A 23,630-nucleotide genomic window follows, 5' to 3' on the forward strand; every position below is an offset into this window, starting at 1 on the left:
GGCACTGTTACATAAAACCTAAAAGCAAATTGAAATAGCAATAAAACAATCATTTTGGTAATTCTAATTTTTCCTTTTTGCACTTTGAGACAAATGTTAAGAACAATTTTACTTCCAAACTTTATATCCAGGAATCCATTCCTATGTATTTTTCCAGTCCTGGGGCTTGAACTCAGGGCAGAGGCATTGTCCTTGAGCTTCTTTTGCTCAAGGCTAGCACTCTCTTGAGCTCTAGCACCGCTTCTGGCCTTTTCTGTATACGTGGTACTGAGTAATGCAGCTCACCCCTCACCTCTAAAGATAGGTCTTCTGTTGGCTTCTAAGATTTTCCCTTTTCTTTTCTCTTGGTTCATGAAAGAAACACACAGTTTTAGACAGACAGAACAGGTGAAGCCTTTGACAGTGTTAAACAAACTTTTTCATTTAAATTTATAATATTTATCCCCAAATTTTAGTAGAGGGAACTAAATCCCCAAAAGCCAATATCTTTTTGTTAAGTCAGATAACTTGATTACAGTGTAAACAGCTTTTTCATTTTAAAAATACCAAATTTTAAAATACAGATTTTTTAATTTTCAAATTAAAGACTTCTTAGAAAGTCTTTTAACTAAAGTTCCTCTTTAAACGATAAAATAATCCTTTAACCCATTTGACATCCAAACCTGAACTCACTCATTTTTTTTTACAACATGCTGACGATTTTCATCTTCAACACGTTCACACACACACATTCAATCACATAAATCTTAAAGTGCACAAAAATGAAAATCAGTCTTACATTTTCCATAATTTTTAGGTAACAAAGATTTAAGACAAGATTTCTTTTAAACAAAGTATCTTTGTTGAGGTTCATTTTCCCAGGGCTTGCCTGGTTAGTAAGGCATTTGACCAATTTGCCTGTGAATACCTTCAGTTGGAGGAAGGCTGGGTGGGGATCACCTGAAACTGAACTGTCTTTCATTCAATTTTGTATACAAGAACACTTTACTATTTATTTATTTATACTGTTCAGACCAGCCAAATGTCCAAGCAATGCTCACAGCTGTCTATGCCCTCACCTCTGGCTGCCTCTGCAGGGAGATGCAGCCTGAGGCTTGAAGGGAACCATGTAAATCATGCAACCTTCCATGCCCCACCCCTTTACTGCTGCAACACAGGGACAAAACAGCAGGTCTACGGGTTGGGAGAAGGTCTTCACTAACTATACAATAGACAAGGGTCTCATATCTAAAATATACCTGGAACTCAAAAAATTAAATCTCCCAACAACAAATCCTCAAAGAAACAACTGCCCAATAAATAAGTGGGCGAAAGACTTACAAAGAAACTTCTCTGAAGAGGAAAGAAGGAGGGCCAATAGACACATGAAGAAATGCTCAATCTCTCTAATCATAAAAGAAATGCAAATCAAAACAACATTGAGATACCACATCACCCCAGTTAGAATGGCTAGAATCAAATCTAGTAACAACAGATGCTGGAGGGGATGTGGACAGAAGGGAACCCTACTGCATAGTTGGTGGGAATGTGAACTTGTTCATCCACTTTGGAAAGCAGTATGGAGGTTCCTCAAAAGACCTCCCCACACCCATTTTTCTCCTCTAGGCCCTGTGCCTTTGATGCTAAGTGTCAGAATTGGTGGAATTTGCTTATGGCTTGCTGTCTACCCAGTAGATTGTATCAAATATAGAATTCAAGTCCTTTCCATGTCTGGAAAGCAGGTAGGGTTTGTTGAAATCTTTCTTAGTGTTTTGAAAACTGAAGGTGAGTGTGTTGAGTACAGAAACAGATTAGGTGCACCCAAACAATTGGTTCTTTTGTTGTTGGTCCTATCAACTACCCCCTAATACCTGGGCAGGGGTTTGGCATTTTTTGTTCTAAATAGCCTAAATGGATTGTCGAAGATGTGGACTTCCTATGGTTTGAAGTTAACATCACTTGTTCTTAGAAAGTACAGATCTATGCAAACATAATGTGTAAGAGGACCAATAAGGGTTTACAGAAAGTACAACATCCTTAGTGATGACATTTCTGAAGTCAGAAATAAGCAAGCAGCTTCTGAAGTGCTTTTGGGCAACTTTTAGAGTTAGGCAGGAGAATAATGACTTTAAGTGTTAACTTGTATAGTAACCAACTCCATGGAATCTGTGAAAACCTGTTCTAGCAACCATTATATATTTTAAAACTTTGGTTAGGCTGGGCACTGGTGGCTCACAACTGTAATCCTTACTACTTGAGAGGCTGACATCTGAGGAGTATAATTCAAAGCCAGCCTGGGCAGGAAAGCTCAAGAGACTTTTTATTTCCAATTAACCAGCAAAGGGCTGAAAGTGGAACTGTAGCTCAATTGGTAGAATGCCAACTTTGAGCACAAAAGTTCAGGAATAGCAACGAGATCCTGGGTTCAAGACTTAGTATTAGCACACACACACACACACACACACACACACACACACACACACACACATGAATTGTTTAATTCATGGCCCAATAGCACACAAACTCTATTTAATACTAGTAACCTCCAACTTCCTTAAGTTTGCACGACACTATAGTTTTACAAAGTACACATGCTTCCCTTATCGAATTCATCCTCAAAGCCTTCACTGTTGGTGCTCTTGCCTTCACCTATGGCTCCAGTTACCTCTTTCTGGCCACGGTAGACCTTGGTGCTGCGCCATCCATTTCCAGGAGTTAGCCAGGCATGGAAATGAACTGTTCTGCCCCTACCATGAATCACCTTTGTGAGAAGGCCTGATCCTTGTCTTGTTTTGACTATTTTCCTTAGGGATACCTGGAAATAAATTCTTTCTTCACTTGATGGGTTTTATAGCACATGACTATCCCTAAGGGGATTCTCACAGTCTTTCATCACCATTTTGTCTCCTAGGAATAACAGTTTTATATTCTGGATTGAAACCTACTATGATTTGAGCATTCCCTGTCAATGACTCACTATTTTTGGCCTATGGATACAGCAGGAAGTTGATGATGAGCCAGCTGGAAACATACTGAAGTGTCCTAGTGGATCTGGATCCAAGCACAGGCATTTAAGAACTACTGTTCATCTCAGGGTTTCATGGAGTATGGTAGCAATGTGGAATTACTTTCATTTATGGAAGATTTTGCTCATCACCTCCCTTCTTGTACCCTACATCCTAAAACTTTATGGCAGAGCCTCTATTTTACATAATATAACTTGTGCCCATGATTGTACTACAAGAGAAAACTTGCTGCTTTTGTTGTCCTTGATGAAATAAACATCTGGCTGGTAGCTTTATGCACTTAATTTGAAAGGTCAAATATACTTCTGCCAGGGCGTGATTTCTGCATAAAGCTACATATTATACACATGCAGTTTGTATGGTTATATACTGACAGAAGCACCATTTGCTTAGTGTTTCATTGCAAATAGAAATAGCAGAAACAAAATGAACAAAACAAACAAAAAATGTTATGATACACGGAGGGATTTTAAGACTGAGACTTTAATCACATCAAAGTCTGGAACTTCACAGTTGCAGTTCTTACAGCACCAGTGACTAGGCCCCCATATGCAGCTTCAGTGTGAGCAGAACTTGATATGTGCGTGAACAGCGTGGACTAGTCACAGGTGCTAAGAGTTTGAATTTCCTGACTCTTACTTGGTTAAGCTTGGTGCTGGCATCTGCTGTGTTTAAAGCTGGTCCCCAAAGAGGGGAGCACATTCAGGTCACCTGAACAACCACAGTGGAGCACCTCATCTACATGCTAACCCCAGCTTTTCCATTATATAGTCATCCATAGGACTAAAAGATAATTCTCATTAGATTTAAATAGCTCCTTTTTCTTAAAAACCCATGAAGAGCTTTAACAGGCAGAAGAAAAAGTAAATCCCTCTTCAAAGAGCAAAAAAAAAAAAAAAGGAGTTTAAAGACAAAACACAACAACTAGCATCTAATCTAGCATTTTGGCAGTTACCTTTTCTCTACATAGTAAGTTTCCAAAGGTATTTCCCGTCAGTCCTCATTTCTGCTTTCAGTGGCCTTTCTGAAGAAATAAAAACAGAGTTCAATATGTGGACAACTATCCCAAAAGTCCCAAGGAACTAAAATGGTACTACTGGCTCTGTGCAAGTCCACATTTTACTTGAAAAGCCAAATTCTTCACTGTGTGCTTAGTCTACTATCCCCAACTCCATCCAGTGCCTGGAATTTTGAAGTTAGATAATCACCAGGATATGGTTTGATGGGAAGGCAGGGATTGGGATGCCCACTTACGCCTCATTTCAAAGCAAAATCCCACAACATCATAACCCCAAATTTAATCACTTGAAAATACTATCCAGAGAGTAGTACACAACAAGGTCCCTGGAATTATAACTGGCAAGAAAATGTAATCAGCGCCTAACTCAGTGTTGTTGTCTCTTAGAAACAGTGAAGAGCCGAGCACCTGTCTTCATGTAGGTTTTGTTTTCAGAAAATACCAAAAGTTTCTTAGTGCTGCACAGTCAGAGCCAGGCTCTGTGCCTCACAGAGAAGCACAGCTCAGCAATACCTGTCCTAGCTGGTGAGCAACCTTCAACCACCTCTTCCATTAAAGAAACCAAAGTCAAGACTGGGAGCAAGGAAAGCAGCACCAGAGAGCACAGGCCCCCTCTCAACTCCTTGTTAAGTTTGAACTATATGTGAAATAAGGCCAGTTATTTAACATACTTTTCCTGGGATGCTTGGCCTCTCCTGCCTTGAAATCCATGAGCACTCCCAGTGTGAAGGTGTCTCCTATACTCCAGAGACATGTGTAGCTGGAAAGTTAAAAAAAAAAGCTGATGTTTTAGTGACCTTCCTCCATCCTCCATCACCCCAGTCAGACCAAGAGACTCACAGTGAACACAGGTGCAGGTAAAGTACATTCAGGGAACTACAATTCCTGAGGTCCTATTCTGCCCTGAGTTAACTAAATGAACAGAAGATGTTTGTCTTTGTGAAGACAAATGGCAATCAACAAAACAAAAAAAAATGAAGCAGAGAAGAAGATAGTACAGGCATACACTGAAGAGGAGGCAGTACAGTGTATAACCAACAGTGACCAGGGAAGACGGTACTGAAGGTGACATCTGAGTAAGGGAGGCGAGGTAAAGGAAGTCAGGCAAGCCATGTTCCAAACGGAAGTAAAGGATGTTGTCAAATCCTGAGGCAGGAAGATGCTTGACCTGAAAGGAGATGAATGTGACAGGAAAGACACCTGTAGGCCAATAGAAGGGCTCTTAGTTATGTTTGTAATCCAGGTACCAGGAACAGGTCTAAAGCAGGGAATCTCTCTGGCCCTACTGAAGAAAGCCTGTAGGAAAGCCTATCAAGAGATGCACCAATCACCAAGTTAGCAATTACAGAGGCATGGAGCAAGGGCAGCTAGAGAAAAGATAAGACATGGAATCTGGACATACAGTCTGTGCCACATAATACTGCGTGGGTGAATGACACAAGGGTGGTCTCCTCTAAGGTTATATGACCCAGTGACATCACTGTAGTATTAGCTTATGTTAAGTACATTCTGATGTTCCCACAATTATGAAACTGTCTAAAGATACCATATTGCAGAACACCACTTATTGCTGTATTGAAAATGTAAGATGACTAAGAGTTTGTTGATCAATCAGATGTGGGAAAGAGAAAGAAAAACGAAATAATGAGAAATATTTCTAGTAATTTGGAATACTGACAAAATATTACTGACAAGCAAATTTCTTAAGATGAGACAAGAATACTGTACAAGCTCGTACAACAAAAAAATAAAATAAAAGCAGCCTGCAGGAGAGCTAAAAGAAGTCTAAAAGAGAAAGAAAAAACAATAGAAAAATAGAGCTAGGAGTATAGCTCAGTAGTAGAGTACAAGTACTTGCCTAGCATGCAAGCAACAAAAGGAAATAAAAAGTAAAGAACCAGGTACCTCTAGAAATTCTGTAGAGGAATATGAGTGTTAAAGATGAGATCATGAATCTACTAGAAGGGTGGAAAAGGACTTCACATGAAGAGGTGAAGCCATTGGCAAAACACACATTGGGAAGAATAAGATGTCTACCAGCGAACTTACAGAAAAGAATAACAGAGAAGGTAGGATGTGAGGGCATGACAAGCAACTGTAAATCTGAGATATGGAGTAGCCTAGCTCTCATATACTCTTCTGGGTAGCCTCCCTCCTTCACCAGTAAAACAGAAATCCACATGCAACATGCCTGCCAAAATGACAAATCTGCTGTCCTAGATATCCCTTCCACATCAGTTCAAGATTTATAAGCACTGACTGTATATATAGAATACCAATTCAGAATAAATATCCACTCACATACTTCTTTCCAGATGCCAAAGACTATGTTTCATGTTGTATTAAGTGGGATTTAAGTGTATTAAGTGGTATTTGGTCCCCAGCTTCAAGAACAAAGAACAAACCCCTACTGGCATTTATTCACCTTTTCTCTAATAAGTCTTCTTATAGTTAATAGTTTTATTTCTTTTGGTTTGTTTGGGTGTTGTTGGGTTTTTTTTGTGCTATTACTGTGGCCTGAACTCAGGGCCTGGACACTGTCTCTTCCCTTTTTGGCTTAAGGCTGATGCTTAAAGACATCCAAGGACAAGGCCCAGGCACAGAGTTCAGGCACCAGAATGACACCAAACAATAAAAATTAAATTCTTAAAAAAGAAACTACAGGGACTGGGAAGGTGGCTCAGTGGTAGAGTGCTTGCCTCACATGCATGAAGAACTGCATTGGATTCCTCAGCACCACATAAACAGAAAAGCCAGATGTGGCACTGTGTGTCAAGTGGTAGACCCAGGGCCCAGAGTTCAAGCCCTACAACTGGCAAAAACTACAAGGGCATGGCTCAGGTGGTAGAGCTCCTACATAACAAATATAAGGCCTTGAATTCATCCCCAGTGTGCCTCCCTCCAAAAACAAGTAAGCTATAAAAGGAAAGAGGAAAAATGGAAGTAAATCCTTTTTTTCCTGAAAAATATTAGCCATTAGATTGAGATGCATTTCTTCCATAAAAATAGGCAGGCATTGTGATGCACATGTATAATCACTAGTATGAGTCAGTGACAGCAGGAACTCAAGTTTGAGGCCAGCCTGAGGCTACATAATGAGACCCTCTCTCAAAAACTCAAAGGGGCAGGAGTAAACAATGACACAGACGTAACAGTTTATATATTTATTCATTGGTAGGCTATTCTATAAACAAAAAATAATTTGCTCAAATGTGATCAAGGGGGCCATGTGGGATATTAGCTATTATGGTTGCTGGCTATTATATACCATTCATTCCTGGGAACATACAGAGATACTGTGCTACAGGAACTTCATTTTTAATAAACATTACTACAACACCCCAAAATGATTTACGACATCTCAAAATTGTGCCAAAGAACAACACCTGTCGGGTTTTCAGTGGCTCACGCCTGTAATCCTAGCTACTCAGGACACTGAGAGCTGAGGATCACAGTTCCAAGCCAGACCCAGGCAGAAAAGTCACCATGAAACTCATCTCCAATTAACCACCAGAAAACCAGAACTAGAGTTGTGGTGCAAAATGGTAGAGAGCCAGCTTTGAGTGAAAAAGCTCATGAACCAGTGTGCAGGTCCTGAGTTCAAGCTCCACCACCCACCAAACAAAACAAAACAACACAAAACACCAAATATCAATTGCTAGGTATTTCAAGTCTATCACTTGTAATAGTTCTGATTCATATCATACTATGAGAATGGGACTAATGGGGACAAGAGAAAATCCTACAGCCCAGGTACCCATCTTATCATAAATTAAATGATAATTAGCAACTCTGTAATGGAATTAATACACAGGAGTTTTGCTGTTTTTTTAAAACTTAAAAACTTTTTTCAATATAAACCTATAGGAAGTTCCAAAAACATTACAGAACTTTATATACCCTTAACCAAAATAGTAACAATATAGTACTAAGTAGATTACAGACTTATAAAGACCTATACAGTCATAGCACTATAATCAATATACCAGACAATCCCATCTGCACAAATGAACTCCTTGGGTCAACTCACCTTCTTACAAATGCTGCACTCTACCCAGTCACTGTCCCCAGCAACCACTAATTTTATTCATTTAACTTTGACATTTTAGTTATACAAATGTGATCACACAGTATGTAACCTTTTGAGACTTTTATTAAACGCACCAAAATACCCCCCAAGGTTCCTCTAAGCTGTATTTATTGAGTCTGTTCCTTTTTGACACAGAGGAGTCATCCATGAGAATGCTGATTTGTTTAGCCATTTACCCATTACAAGACATCTGGTTTGTTTCCAGTTTAGGACTTTTACAAATAAAGATGCAATGAAGCTGTACAGGTTTTAGTGCCAAAACAGGTTTTCATTTGTCTGGTATAATGTCTAGAAGTGCAAGTGTTGGGTTGCAGAGTAAATTAACTTCATAGAGAAATTTCCAAACTCTTCTCCAGTGTAGATATACTATTTTACATTCCTATCATCAATCGATGAGAAACCATTTTGAATCCTCAACATTCTATATGTTCATTATTTTCCCATTAGCCATTCTGATAAATGTGTGAAGTCATATTTCCTTGTGGTTTTAATTTGAATTCCCTATCACTTACAAAGTGCAGCATCTTTTCAGTCCTCACTTGCTATTCGTATTTTCTTTTCAGTGACACGTCTATTAAATTCTTGCACATTTTCTAATTAAAATGTAATCAGAAAGTTTTCAGTATGCTGTTTTCCACGCTGATGAAGACACTACAGTTTGCAACTAATTTCTAAATATGTAGCTTGTCTTTAAAATTGAAGTCAAATACCAAGTTTTTCTTCTTATACACTGTGCTTTTGAAATCCAAAAAACATTGAAAATGATTTCCCCATGACTTTTTTCTAATTTTTTTTATTACAGTTTTACATCTTGCATTTAAATCCATGATAAATTCGGAGAAATTTTGTAGAGATGTAAAATTTAGGTTGAAGATTTGGGGCTCTTGTTTTTGTTTGACCTGTGGATACCAATTGCTTCAGCCTCCTTGGGTGCATCTTTCTCCTTCCAGTTCCACGTTACTGCTAATACAATACAATTCCCATGACTTCTGGCTTTTGTAGGAAGTCTTTGAAAATGCATCCTCCAAATGTTTTAAGTAATTGCATACTGGGTACCAACTTTTTTATTTTAGAGAAGAAAGTTTTTCCATAAGCTCTTTCTTCTCTTGGGTCAACTCCTGCAAAAACTCTTGGTTTTGCTCCACTCTGATCGCTGACAACCGACACCTGACCGCACACATGATCCACATAGACAGAGATTGCAGATGCGGGTTACTGAGACCTGATCGGGACGACGGCACTTCCTCCTAGACGAGGCCGGTTCTTCCTCCCGCAGGATCCTGGGCAGCTCCACCAGCGATTCGAGGCACGAGGTTCCATATGAGTCAGAACATGGACTCTCTCATACTCTGCGCTCCTCGGGGCGCGGGCGGATTGGAAGCAGGTGTAAGCTATGGCCAGTAGTCGTGTGTTTATCCTCCACGAAACAGGAGACAATAATCCCAACGAAGCCTGGAGCCGGCACCTGGTGGGCGGCCTGGGCGCGCACGTCCACGTGGGACGGTGGGAAGGTGGGACGGCGGGACGGCAAGGGGAGGGTGGGAGGGCACCAGCCCACCACTCGCGTGGGGCACCGCAGAGCACCGCCAAGGCCGCGGACAGCGGTTCGGGGAGGTCTCCACCCGGGCCTTCCTCCCATCCCACCCCACAAGATGACGATGGGGAGAGTGCAGACGGCTCGGCCGACTGGGCCTTCACAGCCACTGCGCCCATCTCCTCTCCAGTACTTGCAACACTGGAGTTACTCCCCTCCTCCTCCTCCGACACCCCAAAACACAGGCCCACCACCTCCTCCTTATCGGTGCTCAGCGCACGGCTGAGACAAGCCAGGAAAACGCCGGAACCTCCATCTTGCCCTCACCGCTCCGCCTGACCAGCCCCGAGCCGACCAGTCCCATGTCCCGACCTTCCCGTGCGCATGCGCACTTACGCAGGTACGCGTGCGTGCAGGCGCGCGCTCAGCTTCTGGGGCGCGGCTCCAGGCCCCCACCCCCACGCATAACTCTTTCCTGGTTGAACAGGAAAGATTTATACTTTACAGCTCTTGTCCAATCAATTACAAAAGTTTCAAATACTGCCTGAAAATAAAGTCCAGGTGAAGAGCGACATGGGGTACATGCCCATAATCCCAGGAGGCCTATCACTGGCTTCCAGGCTAGCCTGAGCACATATAAGACTATTTCAAAAAACAGGACAGATAGGGCCTGCGGTGGTGATTCCCACCTGCAATTCTAGCTACCCAGAAAGCTGAGATCCATAGAGCATGGTGCAAAGCCAGACCAGCTCGACAAGTCCCCGTGAGATTCTTATCCCCAATAAATTACTCAAAAACTGGAGTTGATGCTGTGCCTCAAGTGGTAGAGAGCTAGCCTTGAGCACAAAGATGCTCAGGGACAATGCTCACGCCTTGAATTCAAGCACACAACCGCCCAAAAAACAACAAAAAAGACAGTGAGAGGAGGTGTGTACATACAGTTTAGTACTTGTTTTGTTTTGTCATTAACAAGGAAAGGAATACTTAATTATCTTTAAGTAGTCGTACAAAGGGGTTTCAATTCAACAAATCTGTTTATAAATACAATTCATCCTGATCAATGTCACCTCTTCCATTGTTCTTCATCTTTCATAACCCCACTCATATCTTCAAGTTGTATGGTTCCATTATTTTCATGAATGTATCATTGAATGTAATGAAGGTATCTACCCATTCAAGTACAGAGTTTTGACTGGCCCATTTCAGTGTGTAGTATCATGAATTTGGGATATTGATATTTATTACAAACTAGAACTAATATTCTCTCTTACATTTTAATACAATAACCATTAGTATATTGTTGTATCACCCCCTAAAAAATAATTCAAGGAATCTCTTTCTCTTCTTTAATATAGTATCCACAACTTATACTGCATGCATGCAGTTTCCAATGCCAACAGAGTGCTTTCCTAGCAAATTCTAAATACTTTAGTAATTATCCCAATTTTTTTGCCATTGACACTGAAGATAGCAAGAGCAAAAGACATGTATATGTAGCTTGGTAGGGGATAAACAGGTACAAAACTGCTTTTTGTAAGTTTCAAGTCTTAACCAGAGTAAATGCAATTAAAGAGTCTAACTTATATAAAGGGAAGTGGCTATATGATTGTATGGAAATTTTACATAAAGCAACAGTCACTTCAACATATTTTAATGTAAGAAAGTTAAAGACCTCTATAATGAAAATTAAAAGGTTGAAGGAATTAAAGAAAGCATCAGAAGATGAAAAATACATCCCAGACTGGAAGATTATCGTAAAAATACCTAAACTACCAAAAGCAATATACAAATTCAATGTAAATCCCACCAAAATCTTAATGTAGAAATAAAAATCCCTTGAAGAAACAAAAAGAAGTCCTAAGGTTCATATGGAAACATCAAAGATCCCAAATAACAAAGTAATCCTGAGCAGAAAGAGCAATGCTGGAGGAATCACAGTACTGAACTTCAAATTATATTACAGGAGCCATAAGTATCAAAAACAGCATGGTACTCAAAGACCAATGAACAAATCAAAGACAGAAATAAATGCCCACACCTACTGCCTTGTAATTTTTGGGCAAATGAGGGGGAAAAAGTACTTCAGGAACATACAACCTTTAAACATATAGTGTCAGAAAACTATTACAAGAAAACACAGGGAAAAACCTGGAAGATATAGGTCTAGGGAACTATTTTCTGAGCAGGACTCCAATGCCCAAGAACCTAAAAGCAAAAACTATGGGCCTGACTCCAATTAAAATTTTTTTCATAACAAAGGAAACATTTACCAGAACCAAGAGACAACAACCCTTGGAATGCGAGAGGTCTTTACAGATACTTTTCAACAAATATCTTTAGCAGATATTTAGCAGAGAACATCTTTAGCAGATGCTCTCTACTGAATATATTCAACACATGAAAGATTAATATCCAAAATATACAAAGAGCTAAAAAGTAAACACTTGTAGTAGACATTTGAAAATTACTAAGATAGGAGAATCTTAATATGTTTTCACCACAAAACTATTAGTATAGGGGGTGATATATATATTCACTAGTTCAATCTAGCCCTTGTATATATACACATGTACACATATTTCAAAACATCATGTTGTACTTGATAAATACATACAGATTATATTTGTCAAATTAGATAAATACTTTTAAGAGAAAGAAATAAAAAGTAAACACTAAACAAGCAATCCAATTAATAAATGGACAAATGAATTGAAGGAACAATTCTCAAAGGAAGAAACACAAGCAGCCAATAAATAAATACATGAAGGGATGCTTGACATCCTTAGCTATAAAATAATACGAAAACTATACTGAGATTCCATCTCACTCCAGTCATAAGGGCAATCATCAAGGAAACAATCAATGTTGGTGATGACAAGGGAGGTAGGAAGTACAGAGCGCTGTTGATAGGAATGTAAACTAGTGTAACAACTATAGAAATCAGTATGGAGGCTCCTCAAAATACTAACAGAAGACACTGTACAAAAGGAAATGTAGTCATTACCTGACTCATGTAATTGTAATCCCTCTGTACATCACCTCTATAATAACAATAAAGTAAATTTTTTTAAATACTAAAAATTAGACCGAAATTTTGACCTTGCTGTACTTGGGCAATCCAAAATATTGTAAATCAACACACAGGAGAGATATCTGCACACCCAAGTACATTGTGCCACTGTTCACAATAATAGCTGAGCTATACAATCAGCCTAGGTGATCCAAAAATCAATGAATGCATGAAGAAACTGTGGTAAATATTGGGCTGGGAAGGTGGCTCAGTGGTAGAGTGCTTGCCTTGCATGCATGAGGCCCTGGGTTTGATTCCTTAGCAACATATAAGCAGGAAAAAAAAAAGCCGGAAGTGGCGCTGTGGCTCAAGTGGTAGAGCGCTAGCCTTGAGCTGAAGAGCTGAGGGACAGCGCCCAGGCCCAGAGTTCAGGCCCATGACCGGACCCCCACCCCTCAAAAAAAAAGAAACTGTGGTAAATATAGACCATGTAGTATTATTCAGCCACAAAGAATAAAATTATGTCATTTGCAGAAAAATGGGTGGAACTGTAGACCATGTTCAAATAAACCAAACTCAGCTAAATATAACTATGTAAAACATAAACTATGTAACTATGGATGGGTCTGGAAATAGGGGAGGGATAACATTGGAAGGGGTAACATGGTCAAGAAGCTTTGTATTCATAACCTGACTTATGGAACTGTAACCTCTTTATACAACTACTTAATAATAGCAAAATTTTTTAAATAAAACATTTTAAAGCTACATATAGCATGTGTTCATTCATATGTAGAATCTAGACCTAAAATAATGATGATGATGATAATGCTGATGATTACCACATCAGTATAAAAGGGGTATTTGTCTGGGAAGGGGTCAGCAGGAGGGGGTAAGAAGATAAAAAGTATTTAGAGATAAAGAGAATCACAGTACATAATACAATGAAACCCAGTGAACAAGTGAACACACTTTAAACCTAGAGAGAAGGAGGACAGTAGAGAGGATAAATTTGTCCAAGTACCCAGTACATACCTATGCAATTATCAGATTGAAACCCTCTAATACTATGTATGTAGTCTAATAATACTAAAACATATCAAGGAAATAATTAAAGAAATATGTTTAAAATTTTTTTTAATTAAAGGAAAAAGTAGCTGTGATTTAATTTAGTTACCAGCTTTCCCATTACCATTTGTAGACCTTAGGTACATACCTTACATACATACATTGTCAAAAGCAAGAATATGTGCTAGTCCCTATTTTGCAGATGTTAAAAATGACATAGGGAACTTTACACGAAATATGTGTCCAAGGACCATGGAAGAAAGCCTTTTTAAACTTTTGTTACCTTAAAAATGTTTTTTTAAAGAAAAAATTTCTGTAAGAAAAATGCCTGCTATGTGGCACATTCTATTAAGACAGAGTAAGATGAGAACAAATCTTAGCCAACTGACATTTTAGGAAATGAACTATATTTCTGACTAATCCCATTTCTCAAAACACAGCAAAAAAAAGTCTTTGAAGAATGTGATAGTCCCAAATCTCCTGACAAAGAAACCAAATAAGAGTACTGGTCTCAAGCACAAGACAACAATTACTAATGAACAGTTTACAAAACTGAAAACTTAATACCACCTAACTCCATTCTATCTATGAAAGAGCTTGTGTCCCACACCTTGACATGTAAATGTTCTCTGTTCATTCTTAGCAAAAGAAAGTGTAAAGACACTGCAGAACAGAATTCTATGCCAATGGAAATCCCTACATTTTCTTGCTCCTACAATCCTGTGTGAAAGTATTCAGAAGTAACCCTTTGCAGTTAGTGAACTATTAAATACACAGAAACGTCTAGACTACAAAACAAAGATGAAAAACTCCTCCAATACCTCTCTTCAGAGCTTGTTCTCCAGTGAAGGTTGCACCTACCCAGGAACTTTCCTAAACTTCATCCATCAGACTCTACCCTAGGATACTATCTTCAACTTTTCCAAACAACAGGCAAAAACTTTCCTTCATTTAAGGCTAGTAAAATGTGATGCAGGGCGACTCCACAGGCACCTGCCTTCCATGTGAGAAATTTCAACCTGGCCACAAGATCCACAACAGAAATTCCCTCTTCTTATCTAAACATAGCACCAGAGCTGCCATACATAATATTCCTAGACATGAAAGGGCTTTCTCGCTTTTCTCTATATATCCTGCCCCTTTCTTCCTTCATTCCCTAGATCATGATCACCAGAGCCCTGCAATCACTATGGCTTCTGCAACTCAGCCACAGCCAAGCTATTTCAGCCAATGCCTCCTCCCATACAGCTTCCACCGACCTAGGGCCTGGGCCTCTCAGGATCAAAGCACAAGGCCACTCCAAAGATTCTCCTCCCCACTGCTCAGATCTATTTCATTCAAACCAGTTCCTCCCCAAATCTAGGTGGGTCATGTTGACAAGAGAGCCCACCTGAATTCTTCCAAGTTGTCTTTGGCATGAAGAAATGATAGGAAAGCTAACAACTGGTTCAAATCAAAGGCAATTCAAGAAAGGTAATGCTTAAATGTACTGTGTGATCCTCAGCTGGATTCGGTGCCAGGAGAACAAAGCTGCTTTTAATTAAGAACATTACTGAGAAGCCAATGAAGTTGAAACATGCATAACAATCCTGTATTCACAATCAATTTCTTGAACATGACAGCAATTCTCTGGGTCCTGCTCCTGTTCTTTGGAAATATGCATCTCAGGAATGCAAGAGCACCTGCTTATTATGTAACCTACTCTTGAACAGGTTGGAGAAAATGTAAGTATGTACATATCCATACACACACACAAAAACACACAAATGTGGGTATATGCTTCATAAAAATGCAAGCAAATGGGGCAAAAAGTTAAAAATTGGTGAAAGGTGAAAGGGATATTATTATTACTATTTTACAAGTCTTTAAACTTGTTTTTACTTTACTATTTATTATTAATATAATTACTATAATCATTGTTATTTAAACATATCTTTTTAAATGATTGCAAAATGAAAAGGCTTTAAAGAGCCCTTTGATGCAAAAGTACAAGAAAGCCTCAGCATGAAATGTTCATTCAGAATATATAGCCAGGCACCAGTAGATCATGCCTATAATCCTACCTACTCAGGAGGCAGACATTTGAGGATCATTGTCTGAAGCCATTTCTGGGCAAGAAAAGTCCATGAGACTCTTATCTCCAATAAAACCCAAAAGGCCAGAAGTGGAGCTGTGGCTCAAGTGGTAGAGGGCTATCCTTGAGCAAAATACTCAACTTCATAATCTTCTCAAACACTACTGAAAATTTTCCAATTTATAATCTTTCATTACTCTAAGGCAATAATCAAAATTTTCACCAACGCTTTGTCAGAGCCATTTTAACAAAAGTTTAGAAGATGTCCTGTCTGAGAAATCTCTTAAACTAAATTTCTCCCCCCTCTCCGGTAGCCTGTTCCCCTGGGCTGGCTGTGTTCCAGAAGACATGCCTTCTCAGGATGGCACCCAATCTTTGGCTCTCCATCCTGCTCACTCTCAGAGAGCAGACCATACTCTCCACCGTCCCCATCAGAATGAGCTACACTGTCATTACTGTTCCCTACCCAACACTCATGCATGCACCACACAGACCACAGTAGCATATGTCCACAGAAACAGTAGTGAGGTCAGCTAACCTCTGACATAAATGGCAACGCAACCTCAGCCACACTGGGGCTCCCTTTTCCAGCCATGTGAAATGAGGATGGTAACACCTCCTTGCTGTTAGGTTGCTTCAAGAATGAAACATCTGGGCATCTGGGCTGGGTGTGGCTCAGTGGCAAAGCACTTACCTAGTGCAACATCCTGGGTTCCCCAGTACCAAAAAAATAAAAGACAAAATACACACACACACACACACACACACACATGTGTGCACATGCGTGCACACACATGTTTTAAATAAAGAATGAGACATCTAAAAAATCTAGTGCATTGCAGAGCCCCATTGTACATGCTGCATGGTGCACTATATAAAGGACACTTTGTTATAAGCAAGGACACTGCCTGAACACTAAGTGCCAGACACTGTTCCTGAGGTGCCTTATGTGTATCCATACACTTCTTATAGCAACCCTCCACCATCAGCCCATGACACTGCTGCATAAGACACTGCTGCATAAGAATAATGACACTGCTGCATACAACGTGAGAGCTTGAGCTGGGAATGTAGCATAGTGGTAGAGTGCTTGCCTAGCATGCATGAAGCCCTAGGTTCGATTCCTCAGTACCACATAAACAGAAAAGGCCAGAAGCGGGGCAAAAGCTCAAGTAGCACAGTGCTAACTCTGAGCAAAAGAAACTCAGGGACAGTGCCCAGGCCCTGAGTTCAAGCCTCAGGTCTGGCAAAAAAAAAAAAAAAAGTGAGAACTTAAGCCAGGTGTTGGTGGCTCACATTTGTAATTCTAGCTACTCAGGAGGCTGAGATCTGAGGATTGAGGTTCAAAGCCAGTCTGGGCAGAAAAATCCTCAGACTATCTTCCATTACAGGCAAGAAGCCAGAAGGGGAACTGTGGCTCAAGCCATAGAGCACCAGCCTAAGCAAGAGCACCAGACTCTGAGGTCAAGCACTAGTACTGGAGGAAAGAACAAAAAAGGTCAGAAACGTAAGTACAGGATGTATAAATTCAAAATCAGACCAAAATAGTCACCAGCTCTGTGCAGTTGGTAGTAAACAGCAACTATTACTGATCCTAGTGAAAAGACTGCAAGTCCCCACTGGAGTGTAACTGTGCACCTTAGCCTTCCCCTGAAATCTTAACCAACTCAAAGCATCCAGTCTATTTTCTGCCTGCTATATACTCTATACTATACTCTGTTCTATGCTAAGTTAATGATAATAATAGCTACTATTTATAAAACACTTCTTATGTGCTGAAAGCTGCTCTAGAACACATTACATTTTACTCAGTTCTTGCAGCCTATGAGTTATTTACATTTTTCAGGAGAGAAAAATGTGATTTAGTGAGGTCAATTCCCTGAGAAATATCTACTAAAGGCAGACTGTAGCCAGGATGATATGACTCACACAGCCAAGTCTGGGGACCAGGCTAGTATACAGACTTCCTCAACAACTACTAGTTTCATGGGAAAAACTGCCAAAATGGTCCACACGACCAACGACAGAATCCCAGACAAAAAGAAAGAAAGAAAACATGCATTCATCTGTAAGACATTGCAGAAGGGACTAAAATTTTGGAATCCTTAGGATCATTTATATACAAGTCGCAGAACACATTTTTTTACAACAAGTACTCCACTATATAGTTAATAATTTTGTCTGCCCACTTTAATACTTAACAGCATTTCAAAAGAATTCTTGAAAGCCAGATATCGTGGTACATACCTGCAATCCCAGCACTGGGGAAGAGAAGGCAGGAGTCTTTAGGAGTTCAAGGTTAGCTAGGGCTACAAAGTGAGATCCTATCTCAAGAGTCCTCAAACAAGATCTTGAAATTGTTCTGCCAGCAGAGTTCAGTAAAGATTAGAAACCGGAGAACAAACTCACAGGAAGTTAGGATGCTTAGGGTTAGTTTAGTACAGTGACAGCAGTGAACCCGAGAATTTATGGACCTGGCAGTCTGAAAGGCTGCACTAGAAAAACATGTCAAACTAGACAAGAACCTCTAGTATCATCATGATCATGAGATAACTTTGAGAAGAATATTAATGTAAAGTGAGGTAAGAAAGACTAATACAAAATAATACATTATTGTTACTTCCCCACCCCTAAAATTTACTGCTTCTTATATTTTCAGTGTCTGCTTCGTGCCTGTTAGGGCTAGAACTAGACTCGGTGCTTCGGGAGGAAGAAGGAAGTCCTCAAGAAGGGCAGGAGCAAAGTGAGCCTAGGTGAGGACTTGGCCATCCTGCAACAAAAGACCTCTGCTTTCCAGGAGGCAGCAACAGGGTTACTAGGAGACACAGCCTCTCTTAGGACAGGGCTGAGAAGTAAAACAAACTAAACTTGTGGCAGGCTAGGGACACAAAAACCGTAAGATACTTGAAAGTAAATATAGCTATGGAAATAAGCAGTATAAGGTCCTGAGAGTAAATCTAAGAGCTAGGTGGGTAAGTATAGGCAGGAGAGGAGAGGAAGCCATTGTAGGGCCTCCAGACTCCACCCAGGCCAGCAGCTCAGACTAACCTAAGCTCAACATGGAAAAGCAGCCTGAGAAGGAAAGCAGATTGTGAGCTCTTTTAAAACTCACGTGGAAGCCGGGCACCGGTGGCTCACACCTGTAATCCTAGCCATTCAGGAGGCTGAGATCTGAGGATCACGGCTCAAAGCCAGCCCAGGCAGGAAAGTCCATGAGATTTTTTTTTTTTTTTGCTGGTCGTGTGACCTGAATTCAGGGCCTGGGTGCTGTCCCTCAGCTCTTCAGCTCAAGGCTAGCACTCTACCACTTGAGCCATAGCACCACTTCTGGCTTTTTCGGCTTATGAGGTGGTGAGGAATCGAACCCAGGGCCTTATGCATGCAAGACAAGCACTCTACCACTGAGCCACCTTCCCAGCCCTTCCAATCAGAAAACTGGAAGTGGCGCTGTGGCTCAAGTGGTAGAGTGCTAGCCTTGAGCTAAAGAGCTGAGGGACAGTGCCCAGGCCCAGAGTTCAAGCCCCATGACCGACAAAATATAAATATAAATAAACAAACTGAAGGGTTAAAAATTAGGAACCTCACTTCACCATTACCATTACTAACTTGCTAACTGCTGACTTTGCTTCTGTAAATATGGCCTGGGAGATAAAATTGGCAGTAACTCAAGTATTGGCCGGCCCAGATGTCCGGATATCAGCCCACCCAGGACAAGGACAGCAGTTATAGATAGTACATGTTCTTCAGTTCCAGATTAATTAAGCCATCCCTGGGACAAACCTTGACAATGACCACCTGGCCAGACCACAAACTGGGCCAAATGTCAACCAATCACAAGTCTGTAACTATGTGAACTCCCCTAACCCTTATTGTCCAAAGTAACCACCCCCCTTGAGTCCCCCGCGCCAATCATTTTACAAAGAGTGTTACAAAATTTCCCGCGTGGCAAAGTGATTGTTGGTGTATATGATGACCTTTAAATGGACCAATCATGGGATGCTTTGTGTTATGCGTTAATCTTGTGGTTTTTGCCTTTAAAAAGGCTTGTAACCGCTGCTCGGGGCTCTCTGTCTGCTCGGGACAGAGAGTCCGTTTGCACAAACGTCAAATAAACTCCTCTTGCTTATTGCATCTCCCGGCCTGGAGTCTGAGTTTTCTGGGGCGCCCTCCCGTTGACGAAAGTATCTGGGGGGCTAGGGTCTTTCACAAACAAATAAACAAATAAACAATAAATAAAAATGTCTATGGAATTATTCACCCCAAACACAGAGGCAGCATTGTCCCATTCTCATTCAAGCACAAAAATTAAACCACCTTGAGAATTTTTACTGCTTTTAATTAACATAAAAGACATCTCTGAGCTAAGGTCTCCTATTCTCTGGGCCAGAAATCAAAATAATTTCAGAATATGAAGGCAGAAACACTTAGCACTTATACAGCTACTGGCAGAGAGAGTACAAGATTTGTCCCCGAAAAAGCCAAACCTCTTAGCCCAACGGGAACAGATGGTGACCACACACGCCCACAAAAATACTGAAATGGCTGTGATCATTTACCTTGTACCTTCTGACTATCTAAGAAAATTTGTGATTCCCTCCTTCCAAAAGCCAAGTTTTATGTCATGGACAAGATGGGTTGAGTAGGTGCAGATTTGGTAGAAATTTACATCTGTACACCTTGATTACCAGATGCAAACGGCAGTTTTTGTTTTGCTTTGCTTTATTGTTGGTTCTGGGGCTTGAACTTGAGGCCTGGGTACTGTCCCTGAGCGTTTGCTTAAGGCTAGCACTCCACCACTTCAGCCATATCACCATTCCCAGCTTTTTCTGTTTATGTGTACTAAGGAATCGAACCCAGGGGTCCATGCATGCTAGGCAAGCACTCTACCACTAAGCCACATTCCCAGCCCCAGCAATTATCTTAAAAGGCCTTATTTACACAGATTTGCTTCAGTGTAGCTCACTTTCCTAAGCTATTTATTCTCTTTATAGGACTTTCTTATGGTGGTTCTGAGTTTTTCATGTCCAGTGATGCTATCATCCTCTAAACACTGTCAGAATAAAATTAAAGTCCAATATTCTTTTACCTTTCTGTGTAACACTAAGGTGTCATACAGAAACCAAAAGCTGGTACAGGCTCTCACAAGCCACCTTACCAAAAGCCTGGTATCGCTGGACAAGGAACTAGCAACCCCATTACCTTCTTTGTAAGTCACTCTGCTAAGGGAAGTCTTAGCTTGGGGGCCCTACATTTTGACAATGACAAGTATAGAAACCAAGGTCCCATTGAATGCCATTTCATGCCTGTAATCCTAGCTATTCAGGAGTCTAAAATCTGAGGATTATAGTTTGAAGCCGGCACTGGCAGGAAAGTCTGAGAGACTCTTATCTCCAATTAACCACCAGAAAACTGAAAGTAGAGAGCTGTGGTTCACATGGAAGAACTAGCTTTTGGGTGGGGAGGGGTGAGAGGTGGGCATGAAGGGTGGGAGGGCTCAGAGATGGCTCCCATGCCATGAGTTCAAGCTGAGGATGGCACAAAAAAGAAGTAACGTGAAGAGAAGAGAAGCAAAGAGGAGTCCTTAAAAATCAAAGTCCTTCAGCTGAGAAAACTTAGGAGACTGGCCTCATGTATGTAAAGGGGAAATAAAGTAGCTAATTCAATACAGATCCCTAGTCCAGAAAAAGAGACATGGTACGAGAAGGGGCATTTAAGGAGAAATCCCAGTCTCAGTGTAGTAATAAACTTTTTAACTATGTGAATGGAAGTAGTTGAGTCTCAACAGTTGCCAAATGACCAGCCAAAAAGAGCTTCAACATCGGGTGAAGTTTTAAAAACTTGTTTAAATTTTATATCTGTTATTTTACAGTTCAATAAACCTGAAAGGCCTTGGGCCCAAACCCAAGAAACAGGACAATAGCAATGCCAACACTTTGAAAGAACTTCTGAGATCACTTGTCAAACATTAAATTTCCTACCTGCAAATAAATCTCTCTGAAGGGGATCAATTCTATTAATGACTTTAATAACCATTGCCACAAAGGCAGCAGCAAATCCAATGGGATATTGCAAACAGCAAATGCACACAGCAACCAACAATGACCCTGAAAGAAACTTTTGCCTTATTTACATTAATCTGTAAGAGAAAAGTACTCAATTAAATACTGGAAAAGAATAAGAGGAGATAAAATGTCTAATGGAAAAAAAGGGAGAGCTACTCTTTTAATATAAACCTTTTAGTTTTGTACCTTCCAAATTGCAAATAAAAGAGATGCTTCCTATGACCTACATTTTCAACTTCTTTACCCTGGATATCAGCTTTAGGTGAGAAAAGAATAAAAGTAATATTAAATCCGTACTCCAATGGCTCATACCTGTAATCCTAGCTACTCAGAAGGCTGTAATCTGAAGATCATGGTTCAAAGCCAGACTGGGCAGTAAAGTCTGACTCTCATCTCCAATTAATGACAGAAAAAGCCAGAAGTGGCGCTGTGGCTCAAGTGGTAAAGTGCTAGCCTTGAGCAAAAGGAGCCCAGGGATAGTGCCCAGGCCCAGAGTTCAAGCCCCACAACCAACAACAACAACAAAAAATAGCACTGGTAGCCTACACCTATAATTCTTGCTAGTCAGGAAGCTGAGATCTGCAGAATCAGGGTTTGGAGCCAGTCTAAGTGGTGAGGCTTGGTCTCCAAAATAATAAGCTAGACTTTGGGTGGAAGTATGGCTCAAATTACCAGTCTAGCAAGCAAGATGAGTGACAATGAGGCCCTGAGTTCAAACTTCCTTAATGAGGTGGAAAAAAAATTTTTTTTAAGTGGGGGGGGGACAGGAAAAAATATTGGAAAACTTTTAGATATCTGAATCCTACAATTCAAAAGGAGAAATGATTGAATATGGTTATGATTGCATTTAGCTAACAGTATCTCAGACATGAGCTTTTAGTAACAGTACAACTTCCTTCTTTTCAGCTGTCTGTTATGTGAGACTAGCAAAAGTAACAAAGACAGTTCAGTTTCTTACCTCCATGTGCACCTAAATGCAGAGCAGTTCCATGACCCCAAAACGCCTTAACTTGTCAAGAAAAAAAATTAATCCAAATCAAAAGTAATACAAATGAAATAGGATTACAGCATTTTCTTAGTATTTTGCACTAATGAAATATTTTGTCTCAGATTTCTTTTTTTATTGTGAAAAAATCATACAGAGGGGTTATAATTACATGGGCAAGGTAATGAGTTCATTTCTTATCAAGCATTGTTGCCTCCTCCTTTGTTTCCCCTTCCTATCCCTTCCCATCTCCCCCCTCCCCCACACACACCAAAGTTGTAAAGTTCATTTTTGTTATGCAACTGAACCACACCCAGCATAAATAAAAGTCATTAATACCTTCTTTATGCATTCCAATTTTACTTCTTCCTGTCTTGCTCCACCTCTGGCTGAAAGAGCCAAAATGTGTATTTCACCTCACTATCACAGGAAACAAAACAAGGGAATTCCATCTAAATTGGAGGATATCAAATTCCCAGGAACAGCCAAGCATGATGTCAAAAGTTATACCCCATGACTTCTGTCCAAACCAAAACACTACTAACATGTTTATAGCCAGGAGGAGCAGCTGTAATTCCAAAAGCTTTAACTTGGAGAAAACTGAGTACAAATCAAGTTTTCTAGGTCTACTGAGACTAAGCAGTCCTCAGGATACATAGGTTCATCTGCATCACAAACATGACGGAACACATCATTTTACTTGGATGCAATGGGCCTTGATGAGCCCTGCACCCGTCTGCTGACGGGCAGGTGGCTGCTAGCTTTTTGCAGACCACTACAACAT

The 23,630-nt window shown here is 40.4% G+C and overlaps 1 pseudogene; it reads right to left on the minus strand.

The window, feature by feature from the left end:
- Window positions 1-9,177: 9,177 nt before the first annotated feature.
- LOC122112628 lies at window positions 9,178-9,752 on the minus strand (annotated as a pseudogene).
- Between the last annotated feature and the right edge of the window lie 13,878 nt (window positions 9,753-23,630).

The sequence above is a fragment of the Dipodomys spectabilis genome, unplaced genomic scaffold, assembly GCF_019054845.1.
Source record: "Dipodomys spectabilis isolate Male_0828 unplaced genomic scaffold, ASM1905484v1 ptg000095l, whole genome shotgun sequence".
NCBI lineage: Eukaryota > Metazoa > Chordata > Mammalia > Rodentia > Heteromyidae > Dipodomys > Dipodomys spectabilis.